Raw genomic sequence first — 17,322 nt, forward strand, 5'->3', positions numbered from 1 at the left:
AGTTTTGTCTTCCATACAGTTTACGGGGCTGGTGTGAGGATCTAAATGATAGTGAGTCCTGTTTGAAGTGTAAATGCCTACAGATGGAACATGAATGCCCCTCCCATTGTCCAGGCATTTGCTGCGTGCTGGGCTTCAGGCTAAGTCCCCTTCCTGCATGATCCCACTTAATCCCCACAACCCATAACAGCACCCATTTTGTAGATGAAAACACTGACAGACAGCTAGTAAGTGATGGAGCTCGGATTTGAGTCCAGGCTGTCTGGTTACGAGGACCATGACCTTAGTCCTACCCTAGTGCTGAACGATTATCTCTACAGCATTAAAACATCATGGCTATTCTGGTTTTAAAAAGAAAGATCCAGATCATTATGGATAGTAGAGTACCATTTGTGTAAAAAAGAAGCAAAAGTACATATCTGTTTATTTTGGATATTTGTTTTTATTCATAAAATCTTTGGAAAGATATCAAGAAACTGAACACATTTAGTTGCATCCACTTCGGAGCCACCGCTTCGGAGATGCTGTTGAGATGGTGCTTTCTGAATTCTGAGATACGTAAACGTTTTAGAAATGTATTCAGAAACAAAAAACCAAATAAGATTAAAATAAGAACCACGAGGGAATTAAATGAACAACTTCACACCAATGATTATGAAAATATCAACAAAACATACACTTTCCTGCAAACATATAACAGTAAACAATAGTGATGTGGATTAAGGTGCCCCAGCTAGAGAAGCCCAAGGTGACCTGGCCTACATGCCAAACTATACGACCCAGTGGACTTTTTTTTATGGTATGAATTAGGACCGCCCCAGGGAGAGAAGCCCAGGGCATCCTCACCTACATGCTGATCTATATGGCCAGATTCGTATCTAAAGTTATATGACCGCACAATAACCAGACCCCATCTGCACTGAAATCATTTAATGACTTTTTACATCATCTTTTCTTTTCTCCAGTAAAAATAAGTCACGTACCCATGCCTTATAAAATTAGCCCTAACCCTCAACTCGGGGCAGCAGCTGCTCTGCCTGCCCATGGGCCCTGTCCCCATGCCAGCGGGGGCAGCAGAAGCGGCAGCAGCAGGAGCTCTGACTGCCCGTGGGTCTTGTCCCCACACACCAGCTCTGCCTGCCCATGGGTCCTGTCCCCATGCCAGCGGGGGCAGCAGCAGGAGCTCTGACTGCCCGTGGGTCCTGTCCCCACGCACCAGCTCTGCCTGCCCACGGGTCCTGTCCCCATGCCAGCGGGGGCAGCAGAAGCGGCAGCAGCTGCTCTGCCTGCCCATGGGCCCTGTCCCCATGCCAGCGGGGGCAGCAGAAGCGGCGGCAGCAGAAGCTCTGACTGCCCATGGGTCCTGTCCCCATGCTATTCCACACTATTCTCTAAATAAAAGAGCACTACTGCCAGATCTTGAGAGTCTAAGAAATCTTTCTTTTGACTCCTCGGCTCACCGACCCCGCATCAAATAGGACGAAATAGAAATTCCATCTAGACTTAGAACCATTAAAGAAATGAAACGCTTAGTTTTTAAATCTGCATCCCAACTCAAAAAATCTCACAACAAACAAAACCAAAGAAAAACACCAGGCCTGGATGATTTTATAGGTAAGTTCAGCAAACATGGAAAAGAACAAAAATCCTTATACATGATCTCCCAGATAAAGAAGAAACAGAAGTCTTAACTCACTGTGAATTTATTACAGCTTAATTTCAAACCAGACATGGACAGCATGAGAAAGCAAAAGTACAGGCCAATGTGACTTACGGACATATATGCAAAAATGCTATATAAAATACTAGCAAATAGGCCAGCAATGTATTAAAAATATACCAAGTTGTCTTTTTCCTAGGAAATGAAGATGATGTAATAAAAATCTATGAACGTAGTTCAAACTATCAAAGGAAAAGGCCCGTTTGATAATTGTGACCTGATAGAACTTCCTTAACTCGATAAAGGATACTTGGCCTCATTTTTGGTTGCTCTCTTGTTTACTGTCTGTGCTCCCTGCTGCACTGGGAGAGCCAGGAGAGCAGGGCGTGGGTTTTTCTCACCACTGTCTAGCTCATGCCCAGCACCGTCCTTTCCTTGGCACACTGTAAATAATGCTGCATGAATGGTGGACCTTTGGGCTCAGGAAAGCCTTTGGGACTAGGGTGCTCTAGGCGCATCATCTCCCACAGCCAGCAGCATCCACAGCCAGGAGCGCCAGCACAAAGCCTGACGCGTGCGCACTGGCTGCTGGGCCCTTTGTGACCGGCCGGTAGGTAGAGCGCCTGCGCGAGCCAGAGCCCGGAGGGACGCGAGGGAGTGGGCGGGGCGGTAGGCGTCTGCGCGGTGGCGGGATGTAGGCGGGGCCTGCACGGCGCCGGCGCTGGCGGCGGCGGCCGTGCGGGGCGGGGAAGGGGCGGGCCGGGGGCGGGGGCCACGATGGAGGCGGGGCGGGCCGGGCGAACGGCGCCGCGGGGTTGGCTGCTGCCCTGAGGCTGGACTCAACGGATTCGGGCCGCGCCACCGGGTGAGCTCGCCTCCCGGCCCCAACCCGGAGCCAGCGAGCGAGCGAGGCGGCGCCGCGCGGTAAGAGCCGGGGTTTGGTCCTCTCAGCGGGCGCCCGCGGGCCGGTCTCTCTCCTCAGCGCCGCCCGCGCGGCCAGGCCCAGGCGGCCCCGCAGACCCCGGCGGGCCCGCGCCTGCGCCGTCCCCCTCCCGGGCCCCCAGCCCGTCCCGCGCCTGCGCCGTCCCTTTCCCGTGCTCCCGGGCCGACCGTCGACCCCCGGCCGCCGGGCCGACGCTGGCTGGTGTTCGGGCCCGGTTGGTTGCGGGCCCCCCCGCTCGCCGGTCCCCTCCGAGCCGAGGGGCCGTGTGCGACCCTCGCGCTTTGCTTTGCCCGCGCTCCAGGAGAGGCCGGGCCGACGCCCCATAGCCCTGGTCCCCTGCCCCCGGCGAGGACAGCGCTGCTGCGGGGCTTCGAGGACGCGGCTCCAGGAGCAGGGCCGCGGGTGGCGGACCCCCGGCCCCTGTGGGCTCTACTTCTGCCCGGGCCGCGCACCCATCCCCGTCCCGCCCCACTTCGAGGTCAGCCCCAAGCAGGCGGAATGTCCTTCTTTCTTGAGACCTTGTGAATTGCATCACATTGGGAATGAATGATCCGGTGTTTTGTTGAGGAAAATTTTCATTTCCCGCAATCTGGTAGTTGTATGGCTTAAGTGGTTAAGTTGAAGACATCATAGTTCATTCTTGGGCAGCTCCCCTGGAAATGAAAAGAAATCAGTTTCCACGTAGTTTCAGCCTATTTATAAGACCAAGTAAGAATTCCTTGACCATTCAAATGCAGAGAACCTTGATTTGTTGATGCCCTTGATAATTTGCTGGCAAGTACGGGAGGGCCCAGGAAAAATTCCCATAAATTCGCCGCCGGTATCGATTCCGGGGAAAGGTGTGTTGTAAAAAGAGCGTCTCAAACCACTGATAATGTTTCCCGAGTTACAACAGACTTAAGAAACTAAAAAATGTTGCGGAGCCCAACAGCGTTTGCTGTCACCCAGGAGGATGCATCTTGAGATGAAATCAGAGCTGTGGGCTTGGTCGATATCAGGAGACGGCAGCATAATACATCTAGGTTTTAAAATAGCCACAGCAGTACAAAGGGCGTATGGTGTGAGGAGAAGTAGGGTATTGATCTGGGTAAAATGTTTTCTATAAAGAAATAGCTGATCCAGTAATTTTGTTCTCTTTTAAATGTCTCCTTTGTCTCTTTGATTTAGCGTACACCAAGCCGAGTCTTTAAAGACTCAGCAACTTCAGGGAGCTGGAGAATGCTTCTTGGTGGCCTGTGCGTACTCTAGATGTGTAGGGATTTTCTTGATGTTGATTTTTAGTAAGAAAGTGAATATTGTGCCATAGAAAAGCTTTATCACCGTGCGCCTTGGTAACAGGCCAAACACCTGAGTGTCAAGTACAGTGTCATAGTGAGCGGAAAGTAGTTATAGTAGTTGTGGTTCAGGTGAAGTTTATATCAAAGTTGTATTTTAAACTTGAACTTTTAGGATGTGTATCTGCAATGGGTTATCTTGAGATGCATTTCTCTGTAGCAGAGGTTCTCTTTGTAACTGACTAGACACAGTACATCGTATTTCAGATGACTCGGGCGATAGTGTTGCTTCGGCTCAAAATTACTCTCAGGGTTGGGTTTTCATAATACCTAAGACTTTCAGTATAACCATATACATATTTAAATCATGTGGCTAAATGGTACATAGTACTACACAACTGTCCAGCTCAGTAGAGGAACGGTGACACAGTGTCAGTAGGCTAGAGAAATTCTCTTGGCTTTATGGCTTTGGCAAGTCAGTTTTCCTTTCTGGACCTTCATTTTCCCATTTGTAAAATGAGGGAGTGGGGTGAGGAGATGGACAAAGGAGCTTGAGTTTTAACGTTTAATGGATTCTTGCCTACAGAGGCTTCTTCAGCCCTGGGTAGAACTGGGTGTTCTCACCAGTTCCATGATATTGTTTGTGGTCCCTCCTCAAAGATGGGGAGCGGGGGCATCATAAAGTTGGTGAAAACAAATCTTGGAGACTCTTGGTCAGGCCCCTGAAATGGAGCGTTGAGTGGGCCTTAGCGTATTGAGAAAAACAAGGACAATGTGGGGAGTTTTTCATAAAACTAAATTTATTCAGTTAAAGGACTGTCCTTTCCAGGAAAAGTGTCTTTTTCTTGGTGTGTTGATAGTAAATAGTGATATTTGATGTTGATAGTGAATGGTGATATTTGATGATAGTAAATGGTGGTATTTGATCATGATAGTAAATGGTGGTATTTGGTGATTGTAAATTGCAAATTTTACAAGGTTGGTTATCTTATTTTTTTAAAGATTGGCACCTGAGCTAACATCTGTTGCCAATCTTTTTTTTCTTCTTCTTCCCCCCAAAGCCCCCAAGTACATAGTTATATAGTTTAGTTGTAGGTCCTTCTAGTTCTAATGTGTGAGATGTCATCTCAGCATGGCTTGATGAGCCGTGCCAAACTCTGGGCTGCCGAAGCGAAGTGTGCAACCTTAACCACTTGGCCACAGGGCCGGCCCCCAAGGTTGGTTATCTTATCACAATAAGGTATTTTTAGAAGTAAAGAGAGCCTAGAATCAATTAGGCTTTTTTTTTCCGATTACTTTATTGAAGTCATAGTTAGAATCTCTTGTTTTGTTGTTGTTGTCTGGGAGTTTAGGAAAAAGTTCCTGGGACTTTTGCTTCTAAGAAGATTAAAATAGAGATTTTTTTTTAAAAATAGCAAGTCTGATACTTTGTGGTCATTTGTCAAAATCCACAGGCACTTGAGAAAGCTCTGTTAAATTTGCTTGGTGTTAAAAATGTTCCTGTTCTGATCATCCTTTCCTACTGGATAGAAAATGTCAGGATTTTTTTTTGTATGTGCTTGTGCCAACAAAATAAGCCTAGGCAGGGGAATTCCTCCTGGTGGTTGGAACTGTTAGTACTGAATAGACTGGCTGTGGAGGTAAAGAACCCCCGTGGGGTTCTCTGTCAGCTCAGAAATCATTTCGTACTGTGGCCTGAGTCATGACCATCAAGAAATTAGGCTCACAGATTTTATTTCAGATATGCTGAGGGCGAGAAGTGGCTGTGGTCTGTTCTGAAGTGAACAGATGATCTTTGTGTCTGTGAAGTCTTTGAAATTCATCCTGCTCTGCTGATAGCAGATAAGATTTAGAGTTATTGTAGATCCTTTTTTTTTTTGTACTCACAAAACTACAATATATCAAAATCTGTCAAACATGCGTTTTAGAGTTAAAATTAATAATGCGATCTCTAATTCTTCATAAAACTCATTTCAGCATTCGGAGGACTAACTGCTCTCAGCTAACCTCTGACTTCTGTTTTCAAAAGATAATTTGGTAACCCCATGAAGAGAACTTGTCCATGAGAGAGGAAAGAGAGTGTAGATCTGTTAACAATGTTTTTCCTGACCTTTTCCCACTTCTTTGCTGTAGTTCTTTTCTTTATTTTTTGGTTAAATCCAGAGGTTTGCTCCTGCCTCTGTCTTTTCAAAATGTTAATCTGTTCATGGTCACCAGCTCCCCCAACCCCCCACAATTTAAAATCCTTCGACGACTTCCACTGTCTTCCTAATCAGATCTACTGGTCCCTAGCTTGGTATCAAGGACCCTGCATCCCTGGGCTCTGGCCTCTACTCTCATCCTTGTTCCACCTCTTTCTATGTGCTTCATTGAGCTTTGCTGAACAACCTGTGGTTCCTTAAACTCTCTCTGCACTCTCCCTGTCTCCCTCTGCTGGAATGTTCTTCTCTCACTTCATCCAGTTATCACCTTCAAAACTCAGCTCAGGGTTATCCTGTCTCCTGTGGACTTGTCCAGCACCCTGTCCAGTTAGGTTTTGGCACCCTGTGTTTTTGTCTGCTCCCCCTACTACCTGGTGACACCACAGTGCATGGCAGAGTGTGTGGCTTGATGGAAAGTTGTTGCATCTGCGAGGTGCGTTAATGTGCTAGGCACTTCAGCGCCACTGAGGCAGTGTGTCACTTAGTCCCTGCCTTTACGGAGCTTTCCACCCCAGGTGCACTTGACCTCGCCAGCCGTGTGACACCTAGTCATGCACACCAACTTGCAAAGTCCATTCACTTGTATCTTAGTGTCTAATTCAAATCTTAGTTCTTGAAGGAGGAGACTCTAATGTCTATTTTATCATCCAGAAACCAGGGGGCATCGTCTCTGTTCCTCCCTCTGGAAGGAATATGCATTTAGTGCATATTGCTTCCCTTTTTCCCCTTGCGTACTTTCCACCTTGGGTATTTTTTTCCTTTTTATTTGATGTGTTTGGACAGTAAAGGTTTAAGAGATTAAGATATTAAATGTCAAGTTTGTCTATTGTGCATATAGCCTAGGGAAAACAGAAAAGTTAAAGGGGAAAAATGCTTTGTCTCTTTAAAAAAAAAATAAAGCCCTATATTACACTTCTTTTTTTTTTTTTTTTAGGATTTTATTTTCCTTTTTGTCCCAAAGCCCCCCAGTACATAGTTGTGTATTTTTAGTTGTGGGTCCTTCTAGTTGTGGCATGTGGGATGCTGCCTCAGCATGGCTTGATGAATGGTGCCATGTCCGCGCCCAGGATTTGAACTGGCGAAACCCTGGGCCGCCGAAGCAGAGTGTGCGAACTTAACCACTCGGCCACGGGGCTGGCCCCTGTACACTTCTTTTTAAAAGAACTGTGCTTATATAAAAGGAAAAAAAAGAACCTGGTTAACTTAGGAAAGACGCATGCACAGAAACTGGCAGCAGTGTTAAGGTTTGTTAAGAAATATCTGTTAAAAATTAAAGTTGTTCCTTTCTTCCTCTTTCCCTTCTCAAGTTCTTGGGAAAGATCCCAACTCGGCCGTTTTCAGTGGCACCTCTTCCATTGGGAATTCCCAAGGCGGTCTGTCGGGGCTGTTTTTTCCCAGAACAGTCACAGTGAACACTTTCTCCAAAGAGATGCCTCTTTTCTCCCACTTAGGAGACACCACCGTCCTGAATAGCACTCCCTTCTTTTCCTGGAAGTGTCTCCTTGTTATGGATTGGTTCTACCCCGCCAGGCGCAGGAATTCTTGAGCAGGAGCTAGTGAATTTTCTTCTTGCATACTTTTTTTTTTAACTTTGGCGGGTTTGGGCCAGTCTTAAATCTTCTGTCCCATATTCTCGTTCTTCTCCCTTTCTGGCCGTCTGCATTTTCTGCAAACTCCATTGAATCATTACAGTTACTCAGCTTTGCTTCCTTTCCCCCTTTATGAATTACCTGCTGGATTTTTAATCCTAGTGCCCTCATTTTTATTCTTTACACTCACCTCATTCACACTTACTCACCCTTGCTCAGTCCGCCACTGAAGGCCTCCAGCCTTGGGGTTGTTTAGTTTTTGTTTAGCTCCTCCTTCTTGCCTCAACCCTTGTCTCCCTCTCCCCTCCATTCTCTATTACCAGGATTGTCAACCTTTCATACCATTCTTCATCATTTATGTATTCATTTGCGAACATGTACAGTTTTTTTTAAATAACAGCTTTATTAGATATAGTTCAAATACTATAAAGTTCACTCTTTTTGAAGTGTACGCTTAAGTGGTTTTTAGTGTATTCACGAAGTTATGCATTGGTCCATTGTCTGATTCCCGAACACTTCATTACCTTAGAAAGAAAGCTGATACCCGTTACTCCCCATTCTCCGCTCCCCAAGCCCCTGACAATCACTAGTCTACTTTCTGTCTCTGAATTTGCCTGTTCTGGATATTTCATGTAAATGGAATCATGCAGTTTGTGGCCTTGTGTCTGGCTTCTTTCATTTAGCATAATGTTTTCAAAGATTATGTTGTAGCATTTATTAGTACTTCATTCCTTTTATGGCCAAATATAGTCCATACTTTATTCATTAGTTGATTGACATTTGTTTTTTTTTTTCCCCCCCATTTTTTGGCTGCTAGGAATAATGCTATAAACATCCATGTACACGTTTTTGTGTGGACACTTGTTTTCAGTTCTCTTAGGTGTCTACCTAAGAGTGGAATCACTGGGTCATACGGTAGCCACGTTAAACTTTTTGAGGAACCACGAAACTGTTTTCCAAAGTGGCTGCAGCGTTTTAGATTCCCACCAGCAGCGTATGAGGGTTCCAGGGCCTCCACTTCCTCATCAATGTATGGGTTTTTGGGATATACTTTTTAAAAAATGGGATATTTTTGCTGTTTGTTTTCTTAATACTTCCGGAAATTCCATTAAATCAGCTGGTATCACTCTGACTCATTATGATGAATGGCTTCATAGTAATATTCCATAGTATAAATATACCATTTATTAATTCAGTTCAGCAGATGTTAAGTGGCTGTCATGTTGTAACTACTGTTCTAGGCTCTGGGGCAACAGCATTGAACAAAGCCAGCAAAAGCCCCGCAGAAAGTAAAGAAGTAACACAGCATGGAGTTTTACCAGCGCAGTTTGGGTCTGTGGCAGCTTTCTGAGTAGGGTGTGATGCGGGCTCGGCGAGCCGAGGAGTTGAAAGAAAGATTTCTTGGACTCTCAAGGTCTGGCAGTAGTGCTCTTTTATTCAGAGAATAACGTGGCGACAGGGCCCATGGGCAGTAAGAGCTGCAGGCATGGGGACAGGGCCCATGGGCAGTAAGAGCTGCAGGCGTGGGGACAGGGCCCATGGGCAGTAAGAGCTGCAGTGCGTTGAGGGTTAGAGCTAAATTTATAAGGCATAGGTATGTGAGTTATTTCTCCACAAGACAAAGGAAAGATCATGAAAAAAATGGTTAAAATGGTAGCAGTGTAGGTAGGGTCTGGTTATCTGGTGGTCCTATAACTTTAGATAAGAGATCAGCTCAGATCAGATCAGGACGTGCTCCTCCCCACCCCAGGATGATATAGATCAGTATGTAGGGCAGGACACCTTGGGCTTCTCTCCCTGGGGCAGCCTTGATCCTCATCAGTGTATATGAAGTATCAAAGGCTAGATTATCCCAAGTGTTGTTACATGTTACTGTAAGGCAGTATTAGTATTAACCACCTTGCAAAAAAAGATTAAAAAATGTTAAAAATTACCTTGCAGGTGAAAGTGGAAACATCTTCATAAAATAAAGAATAGGAAAAAACCCACAACTGGTTAATATGAATATGAATTTTTCTGAGCGATAAACTGATGAGCCTGAAAGATGAGTGTGTAAGTCCTTGATAGCAAAGTTTGCACATTTATAAATTGTATCCAAATCCTCTTACTCTGGGGATAAGTAATGGACACCCTTCACCAAAAGCCAGGTAAGGTGTATGTGTTGGAAGTTTCTGATGGTTGCAGCCGAGAGGACTTTTGGGGGATGTGGCAAAACTTTCAGGCCCATTCAGGAGTCTTGTTTTGTTCCTGAACTTTTATGTATTTATTATATGGCCCTATGAATTATTGAGATTGTCCTTACACTACAGCCTACTTTAAATTATTCATGTGGATGCTTTGGGAGAATAATCTGGGTCATCTAGAGTGGTTAGGCCTAGAGGCAAAAATGATGTCCTCCCACAAGAGCGGATTTATATTGATATGCAGCCTGGTTGGGCCTGTGCTAACCTCTTTGTTGGCCCTAGAAGTAATGCAGTTAAAATAAACATTTCTCCTCTGATTTTTTTTCTGATATTTGATTTTGAAATAAAGTTAGAAACTCACACTTTAGGGGGCCGGCCCCGTGGCTGAGTGGTTGGGTTCACACGCTCTGCTTCAGTGGCCCGGGGTTTCTCCGGTTCCGGATCCTGGGCATGGACATGGCACTGCTTGTCGGGCCGTGGCTGGGGTGGTATCCCACAGGCTACAACTAGAAGGACCCGCAACTAAAAATATACAACTGTGTACTGGGGGGCTTTAGGAGAAGAAGAAAAAATAAAATCTTAAAAAAAAACACACTTTAGACGCACATTTACTCAGCCTTCCTGTTACCCATCCAAGTCAAAAGTTTGCTCAGCCAGACCCAGCTCAGTCATGATAGAATGCAAATCATTTGTGAAGAATCAGAATTTCACTTTAATGAATAAAATACTATTTTTTTTAAAGATTAAAAAAAAAAATTTTTCCTTTTTCTCCCCAAAGCCCCCCTGGTACATAGTTGTATATTTTGTTTTAGTTGTGGGTCATTTGAGTTGAGCATGTGGAACGCCACATCAACATGGCCCAATGAGCAGTGCCATGTCCACGCCCAGGATTCGAACCAGCAAAACCCTGGCCTGCTGAAGCAGAGCGTGCGAACCTAACCACTCGGCCACGGGGCCAGCCCCTAAAATACTATTTGGCAAAAGAAGTTTCTTGGTATTTCAGTTAGTAACTTTCCTTGTTTTTAAATTAAAAAGAAATGCAACCTGCAAGTTTATGTTAAAGTAGTATTTTTGTAGGTCTAGTGTAGAATATAAATGTCAACCAGGATACTATCTAGCTGTGCTAGGATTCTTATTTTTTTTTGTGAGGAAGATTGATCCTGAGCTAACATCTCTGCCAGTGTTCTGCTATTTTGTATGTGGGATGCCACCACAGAGTGGCTTGACGAGCAATGTGTAGGTCTGTGCCCAGGATCCGAACCTGTGAACCCTGGCTCTGCTGAAGCGGCACATGTGAACTTAACCACTATGCCACTGGGCCGGCCCTGTACTGGGATTCTTAATCACCTCCTCTCCTGCCTCTGCCTCTGCCTCTCCTTCCCCTGCCACAGATATGCTTAGTTGGTTTGGGTTCCAAAAGTTTGTTTATAAAGTTAATTTCATTCATAAGGTTCATGAAGTTTATGTTAATAGTACTGTGGAATCTAATGAGCATCCACAGCAGCATAGTTGAAGTTGGAAAAGCCTACATTTCGGAGCTGGCCTGGTGGCGCAGCAGTTAAGTTCGCACGTTTGGCGGCTTGGGGTTCGCGGGTTTGGATGCCAGGTGCTGACATGACACTGCTTGGCAAGCCATGCTGTGGTAGGCGTCCCACATATAAAGTAGAGGAAGATGGGCATGGATGTTAGCTCAGGGCCAGTCTTCTTCAGCAAAAAGAGGAGGATTGGCAGCAGATGTTAGTTCAGGGCTAATCTTCCTCAAAAAAAAAAAAAGCCTACATTTCATGTGTACCTTTCCTTAAATGTGGTCCTCTCACAGCACATCTTGAGGCAGTTAGCACAACTGTTATTTTCCTTAATTTTATAAATAAGGCAAAGAGGTTAAGAATGCAGAGTTAACAGTGGCCAAGCTTGGATTTGAGCCCAGGTTTCTGACTAGAAGTCCTATGTTCCTTTCATTGTAATATACTGCCTTTCATCTAGCATGCATTTGTTGTGTGGTTTAAGGAACTGCAGTGCTTTTTAGCCTGGAACACAGAAGACTTAGGCAGGGCATTGTTTCTCTTGTAATTGAAATATTTGAAGAGCATTCACGTGGAAAGAGGGATGGATTTATTTTGTGTCGCTTTGGCAGGTGCTCTGGTAAACGGTAGTTACAGTTGCGCCGACCTTTGGTTCCACGTATGAAAAACTGTGCAAGAATTGGAGGGGCTGCCCTTGCAAGTTCCCACCTAGCAGCAGAGGCCTTGGGGGGGTCGTTGGAAGGTGGGTGGGGACGTAAGCGATGCCTGCCCTGTCTTGCCGAAGTCTGCTTCCCTCTTTCACTCTTCTTTGCCTCCTCCCTCTGCACCCTCTCTTAGAGCCTGAGTGCTTGGCTGGGCCTCCTCTTCTCGTTCCTAATTTCTGCCTCTTCTCCCTTAAGCCACTCAGAGGCAAGTTTTAAATATGGGACAGTCTCTTGATAATATTTAATGATAATTTTGTTTGGTTTATTTTTCTCACATTTGAAATGTATCCACATTCCTTCCATATTATTTTAAAGAAAGTGACAGGAAAGTATGAATTTGGAACTTATAATTTTTTCTAGTACTGTTCCTAAAGGGATTTATTTTAACTGGAAATAAAAATTGAAGAGTATACTGTGATGGTAGGCTGAGGTGAGGATTTATTACATTCAATTCTCTGCTGAAAGACCAACGCAGTATTTACTTTCTCACCCAAGGTGTATTATCCTCAGAGATAACCAACCAAGGTTCTTATCCTGTTTCGTTCCTAGTTGCATGTGGTTGTGCAAAATATTGTATAGGAAAAGCTACATAGGTGCTGCATTTGCCTGGCCAAAGGAGCCATATACTTACTGCAAATGGGTGGTCATCAGTGGCAAGTTCTGTATTGATGTCAGAGAGTGACTTCTGAGAAAGGTCCATTAGAATTTGTATCATCGACCATCTTTTTTTTTTCTTAAAGATTGGCACCTGAGCTAACAACTGTTGCCAATCCTTTTTTTTTTTCCTGCTTTATCTCCCCACCCCCCCCCACCCCCTCCCCCGTACATAGTTGTATATCCTAGTTGTGGGTCCTTCCAGTTGTGGCATGTGGGATGCCGCCTCAGCGTGGCCTGACCAGCGGTGCCATGTCCGTGCCCAGGATCCAAACCCTGGGCCGCCGCAGCAGAGCGTGTGAACTTAACTGCTCGGCCACGGAGCCGGCCCCGCATCGAACATCTTTGAAAGTGAATTTTCAGAGAGTAGTGAGGTCAAGAAGAAAAAGACCCGTTCTCTCTCAAACAGCTGATGAATTTTTGCACAGCAGTTACTAGTTTCTTTGTCTTTTGTCTACATACTTTTTTTTTTGTTAATTAATCCTTAGAAGCCAGGAGCTTAGATATTTGTTCAGTGGTCAAATCTCTGTGCCATGCTGTCAGAAGTGATCTTGGGAGGTTTCAGATAATGGGGGTGGCTGAACTGAAAGAGAGGTTACCTCAGGGAGCAGGCAAGTGAGAAAGTAAGCTAGGAGAATTCTCCCCTCTTAAGAACAATATAATGCTTTTAAAAATAATTGGAGTTATATTACTGTTGTCCAGAGCCTTTAGAAATGAACCATTGTGAGGAGCTGGCCCGGTGGCACAGCAGTTAAGTTTGCATGTTCTGCTTCGGCAGCCTGGGGTTCGCTGGTTTGAATCCCGAGTGTGGACACGGCACTGCTTGGCACACCATGCTGTGGTAGGCGTCCCACATATAAAGTGGAGGAAGATCGGCATGGATGTTAGCTCAGGGCCAGTCTTTCTCAGCAAAAAGAGGAAGATTGGCAACACATGTTAGCTCAGGGCTGATCTTCCTCAAAAAAACAAAAAAGAACTATTGTGAATATCTGAGTGTGTAGCTGACTAAGGTTAGTGCAAGAAGTTCACATTTCAGCTGATGTCTAAGGATGCAGTGGTCCTCCCAGCCCCACTGGTATGCTCTCGGTCAGTGAGGAGGACCCAGCTACTTGTAAGGTAGCTCATTGGGGTAGGGACGTCTCTGGTTATTAGCTGCCCTGGAATCTGTCTCTTGATAACTTTCACATACTAGTCCTAGTCCTGCCTTCTGGATGTGTTCACATTTGAAGACAGCTGTTTTTACTTACTGAGTCAAAAGTCTCTCTTCTTTGAGTTGTTTCCAGAGCCCTCTGGACTGGAGACAGGCTGGTTATTGGAGTCTCTCCTTAAAGTCTTGTTTGTTTTGGAACTGCACACGGTAACCTGCAGGTCCTCTGAGGAGCACAGAGTGTGCTGGGACCCCTGTCTCCCAGATCAAGACAGTGTCAATGAAATGATTCCTTTCAGCCCAGGACTGTGTCAGTGTCCTTGGAGCGGCCCTCCTGCGCTGTGGGGACACAGTAACCTTATGCGCAGCCAAACCTCCTGCACTGCTTCCCAGAAGCAGGTCTTGTAGAGTCGGTCTTTCTCTGTCTTCCTCTTCCTGGGAACTTGTGCATAATAAGATCCAATCCTGACCTTTGACAGCACCCGTGACCTTCCAAAATATACCTCTTTTCAGATGCCACTTTGTTTTATTTTATTTATTTTATTTTTTGAAATTTAAAAATTTTTTTTGAGGAAGATTAGCCCTGAGCTAACTACTGCCAGTCCTCCCCTTTTTTGCTGAGGAAGCCTGGCCCTGGGCTAACATCCGTGCCCATCTTCCTCTACTTTATATGTGGGACGCCTACCACAGCATGGCCTGCCAAGCAGTGCCATGTCCACACACGGGATCTGAACTGGCGAACCCCAGGCCACCGAAGCGGCACGTACGCACTTAACTGCTGTGCCACCAGGCTGGTCCCATCAGTTGCCACTTTAAATTGGAGATGATTCTCACCAAAAAAAAAAAAAAAAAGATCAGTATGTGAGATGATGGATGTGTGAATTAACTAGGTGGTAGGAATTCTTTCACAGTGTATACGTATGTCAGTGACCACGATGTACTCTTTAAATATTTTACAGTTTTATTTGTCAGTTATATCTCAGTAAAGCTGAAAAGAAGTTGGAAATGAAAACATCATGTCTTCAAAAGGTCACAGTTTCCTATCTGGGACTGTAGTCACAGAGATACATTCTAGATTTCTTATTTGTTTCCAGATGGCATGCAAGGATCGTGGTGATCGCTGGGTTGAGGCCCATCAGGTTTGCCACCTTATTTAGTATGCCAACTCGAGGAAGTGAGGACACCGGATGGGCTGAGGTGTTCCAGCGGAAGCTCTCCTTTGGCCCTCCTTCGTAGGCGGCTTTGGCACACCCCCGGTGAAGCGGTGACTGCCTCTTTACTTGCTAGTGTCTCCACGGTTTTCCATTAACTGCAGTTTTTGAGTCTCTAAGTTGTTGGAGTGACAGGGTTTCTTCTCTTTCTGTTCTGTTCTGCCCCTTATCAGCTTTTTCTTCCTAATTTCTTTTTGGAATTATGCTGTCTTGAGTTGGTATCTGGAGAGGCATTCTTTCACCTGTACTGGTGACATGTGATAAATGAGGACATTTTAGGCAGGGGGACTGACACATTGCTCAGATGGGTTAGTTGAACAATTTTCTCGGTGCCCTATGTCATGTGCTGTATCCTTCCTAGCTGCTGGCCTGTCAGCCTGCTTTGAAAGGTTGGAAATGAATAGGGGGTCACCAGCTACCCCTTCTACACACGGGGACAGCGTCTCCAAGGCCTCAATTTCTTGGTAACAAGTAACGTTTTGCTTACCTGCTTCCACATAGGCTGCTGATGATGGTTAGGATTTGGAAAAGGGGAAAAAGAGGATTTGGGTTTTGATGAGTAGCTGGGGCTTGAGCAAAGGAGAGGCAGTAATGAGCATTCCTGAGGTGAGGGATTTGATCGTTGAGGAGGGGTTTTGTTGAGTAGATGTTGACACACTTTTTCTGTAAAGGGCCAGATAGTAAACATTTTAGACTTTGCAAGCCTTGTGATCTCTGTTGCAACTGGTCAGCTCTGTCATTGCAGCACAAAAGGAGCCACAGAAACACTGAATGAATGAATGTAACTGTGTTTCAATAAAATTTTCCTTGTGGACATTGAAATTTGAATTTTTAGGTTTTTTTATTTTTAGATTGGCACCTGAGCTAACAACTGTTGCCAATCTTTTTTTCCCCCCTGCTTTTTTCCTCCCCAAATACCCCCATTACATAGTTGCATATTTTTAGTTGTGGGTCCTTCTAGTTGTGGCATGCAGGACGCTGCCTCAGCATGGCCTGACGAGTGGTGCCATGTCCACACCAAGGATCTGAACCAGTGAAACCCCAGGCCACCAAAGTGGAGTGTGCAAACTTAACCACTCAGACACAGGGCTGGCCCCAAATTTTTAGTTTTTGATGTCGTGAAATATCCTTTCGATTTTTTTCCTAACCATTTAAAAATGCAAAAATATTCTTAGTTAGTGAACTATACAAAAACAAGTGATGGGCCGGATTTGGCCCATGGACTGTTTGCTGACCCCTGTTGTAGAGAAACAGGAAGCAGAGAGGACAAATTACAGGGCCTGGGAAAGCAGGCCGGGGGGGTAGATGGAAGGTGGGATGAAGAAGAAAACCATTTTTGTGATAAAATGAAAATTTTAAAGGAACGATAATTTGTGTTTATGTGTGTGTGAAAGCATCTCAGTCTTTATTAAAACAAAACAAAACAAAACAAAACAAAACACTTCTTCACTATGGAAAATTTCAAACATGTACAATGTAAAGAGTAATATAATGCATCACCAGTGGCAATGTAGTCATCATCTAGCTCCTACAATGACCAGTTCTAGGCCTTTTGCATTTCCATGTGAATTTTATAGTCAACTTGTTTTTTTTTTTCTGTTGCCAATCTTTCTCTTTTTTTTTTCCCCCTCCTCAAAACCCCAGTACATAGTTGTATATTCTGGTTGTATGTCCTTCTAGTTCTTCTTTGTGAACTGCTGCCACAACATGGCTACTGACAGACGGGCGATGTGGTTACATGCCTGGGAACCAAACCTGGGCTGCTGGAGCAGAGCGTGCCGAACTTTAACCACTAGGCCATCAGGGCTGGCTCCTGTCTTGTATTCTGAGATCTTGCTGTGCTCACTTATTCTAGTAGCTTTTTTTTTGAGGAAGATTATTCCTGAGCTAACTACTGCCAATCCTCCTCTTTTTGCTGAGGAAGACTGGCCCTGAGCTAACATCCATGCCCATCTTCCCCTACTTTATATGTGGGACGCCTACCACAGCGTGGCTTGCCAAGTGGTGCCATGTCTGCACCTGGGATCCGAACTGGCGAACCCTGGACCGCCGAAGCGGTCAGTGGAGTGACTGAAGCAGGGCACAGGGAGTGAATGAGAAGAGAGAAGGATGGGCACTAGCGACAGTGGAAGGGAGGTGTACGTTTGTCGCAGACCGAATGAGGAGGGTCAAGGAAAGTGTTGTTGAATTAGACGCCGGCAGTCGCGGAAGCAGTGGTGGTTAGGATTGGGAG

At 45.3% G+C, this 17,322-nt stretch overlaps 1 protein-coding gene across 7 annotated transcripts in view; it reads left to right on the forward strand.

Moving 5' to 3' along the window:
* Positions 1-2,349: 2,349 nt before the first annotated feature.
* The window catches only part of SPECC1L (sperm antigen with calponin homology and coiled-coil domains 1 like), a 136,088-nt gene continuing 121,115 nt past the window's right edge, over positions 2,350-17,322 (forward strand). For 2 of the 7 annotated variants that reach the window (XM_023646701.2, XM_070276027.1), the window contains exon 1: positions 2,350-2,584. The gene's annotated coding sequence lies outside the window, so the exon portion shown is untranslated. The remainder of the gene's footprint in view (positions 2,585-17,322) is intronic. The other 5 variants (XM_023646697.2, XM_023646700.2, XM_023646699.2 and 2 more) reach the window with 3 other exon arrangements.

Source organism: Equus caballus, chromosome 8 (assembly GCF_041296265.1).
Source record: "Equus caballus isolate H_3958 breed thoroughbred chromosome 8, TB-T2T, whole genome shotgun sequence".
Classification (NCBI taxonomy): domain Eukaryota; kingdom Metazoa; phylum Chordata; class Mammalia; order Perissodactyla; family Equidae; genus Equus; species Equus caballus.